Raw genomic sequence first — 3001 nt, forward strand, 5'->3', positions numbered from 1 at the left:
ACTTCACGTCAATCACCCTCTCTCTCTCTCCCTCTCTCCCTCCCTCCCTCTCACTACAACACGACAATCAACCGGTTTCAGTCAAACAACCCCCAACTCGATGGAATTACAGTTCATAAACTGTTTAAAAGTCTGCATTAATTATTATATTAGGCCTATCTATCTATCTATCTATCTATCTATCTATCTATCTATCTATCTATCTATCTATCTATCTATCTATCTATCTATCTATCTATCTATCTATCTATCTATCTATCTATCTATCTATCTATCTATCTATCTATCTATCTATCTATCTATCTATCTATCTATCTGCAGAGGAAACAAATGTGCGCCTTATATTACAAATGATAAAGTTTCTAAAATCGTAAATGCGGTTCAGTCAGTTTTTATTGTTTAGTGCTGATAACGATGCCTCGTCGTTTACAAGAGAAAATTAGGCTAAAAGTAAAAATATTCCTGATAAAATATATTTGAAGTAAACTTGGAGCATGCATGTTATTTATTTAAAAGTGCCAGCATTTAAATTGAAAAGGCAACGGATTTTAATCATTTAGGGATTTCATTTATTGCGGTTATTTTTTTGCTGCTGTTGTGGAAAACTCCTGTCGATACGGAAACGCCTGCGTGTCTTAAAACTTTCAACGATCACGTAAAGCAACTATTTCTCTTGCCAGGACAAGTGGCATCATTCATGAAAATGAAAGGGCAAAGTTAAGCGAGCAAAGACAACCAACAAGAGCTCCAGTAAATCAACAGCGCGTGGCTTTTTATTTCAAAGATGTGATGATGGAAAAATGATAATAATACTCACAACTATACTTATAATATATATATATATATATATATATATATATATATATATATATATATATATATATATATATATATATATATATATATATATATATATATATATATATATATATATATATATATATATATATATATATATATATATATATATATATATATATATATATAGGATATAGGCCTATAGATAGATAGATAGATAGATAGATAGATAGATAGATAGATAGATAGATAGATAGATAGATAGATAGATAGATAGATAGATAGATAGATAGATAGATAGATAGATAGATAGATAGAAATAGGTAAATAGATTTTCCTGATTATTAGAATAGGCTATAATAGCCTAACTGTAACGATCAAATAATGACTTGTTTTCTTGACTTTAAAAATCGGAAACGTTTACTGCAACAATAAACATAATCATGTTGTGGTCTAATATTCGATTGTCAAAGATATAGGCTAACACAAAAAAAATATATATTAATTGTGTAGGCTAGTTCAGGGGTTTTCAAACTTTTTGTGTGTGTGGACCACTAGTTGTAATCAAGAAATTTCGCGGACCACCTCATAATACACATAATAAAATTATGTCTACACACAGACCTACCTGAATTAATCCGCACCTCTAAATAGGCTTACTAGCACTAAAACTATAACTGGTCATCACATCAGTACAACAGGCTTGTTAAAAGAAAGTTTACTGTATACAACGGCTGCCACATATTTATTTTATTTATTTACTCAAGTGCATAATTGGGTTCATTTAAACAACGGGCTTATTTTGCAATGGAGTGTGAAATCTATACAGTAATAAGAACACTTGGATATAGTCAACATTTCAAAACCTTTGGCAAATTTAGGGAATTATTAGAGTTATTATTTAAAGTTTACAAGTCCTCAAAAAGTGAGGCACTGAACTTGAACGTCACGGCCGAGCGCCACTAGCCTATTTTAGTAATCACACAATAACATGACAATTTAATTTAAATTTTATATCAATATAGGTCTACATATTCTTTTTACTTTTTATTTTTATGGGAATTTCCTGGTAAAATGAAGGTAAAAAAAAAAAGTATTTTGCCTTTCCACGGACCACCTGCAGTACCCTCACGGACCACTAGTGGTCCGCGGACCACAGTTTGGGAATGGCTGGGCTAGTTGATAGCTGTGCAGATGGAATGCATTTTGTTTTGTGTTGTTATAGCAGTTTGCATTAGTTTCTGGAGCAACGACAATTTGATGTGATTAATAATAATAATAATAATAATAATAATAGTAGGCTAATAATAATAATAATAATAATAATAATAATAATAATAATAATAATAATAATAAATAGTGTGCGGTTATTAAACTCTCAATGGTCACTGAGATCCCAAAAATAATTAATAGAGTGTGAATCTCTACATGTGAAATATCGAATTGTTGATATAATATATTAAATTCAGTTCACATGTAGGCTATTTGTTGGATAGCGCTTCTCACAATCTCGTTTCGAAGCAGCGTTACAGAAATGCGTCTACATTGCAGCTTAGAGTGATCTGTTATCCGAGGTGACTGTGTCCAATTATGTCCATATTTCAGAAATGTACAGTTCTAAGATAAACAACGCAGTTAGACTATTAAGGCAGAAACAATGAGATCATTAAAGTAATTGCATGCCGTGGCATTTCTGAAAAGTTTCTGGTTTCCTTTTATTTAGCAAAATTCGTTGCAAAAATAATAATTTAAAATACATGGTCATATTTGCCTTCTGTAAGAGTCTTTCGTGAATGAAGGCAGAATCGACAGGTGTTCCCGAAGTGTTTCTCATATCAGTGTCAGTTCAGACAGTACGGACCGTGTGAAATGATGGAGGTGAACAGACATTTCTCTCGGTTTTGTTAAAGAAGTGAGAGAGACAGCTCTTTCCAGACAGCAGCAGTTTTGTTTGACATTATGATGCTTATTACAGATGGACCGCAGCTTTGATGTCCATGGCGCACTGGACGCCTTCACCGAGCGCAGGGTCGGGTTTCTGCTGTTCGGAGCCGTGTGTATGTGTGTGTGTGTGTGTGTGTGTCCGCTGTCCAAATGATTATCATTTTCCCATGTATGAGAGTAAATATAACTCGCAGAGAATCCGAGATAACAGCCGCCGTGTTCAAAGCGTCAGGGATTATGTAAAGGAAATATAAAGATC

The sequence above is a fragment of the Gobio gobio genome, assembly GCF_949357685.1.
Source record: "Gobio gobio genome assembly, chromosome: 9".
Taxonomy (NCBI): Eukaryota; Metazoa; Chordata; class Actinopteri; order Cypriniformes; family Gobionidae; genus Gobio; species Gobio gobio.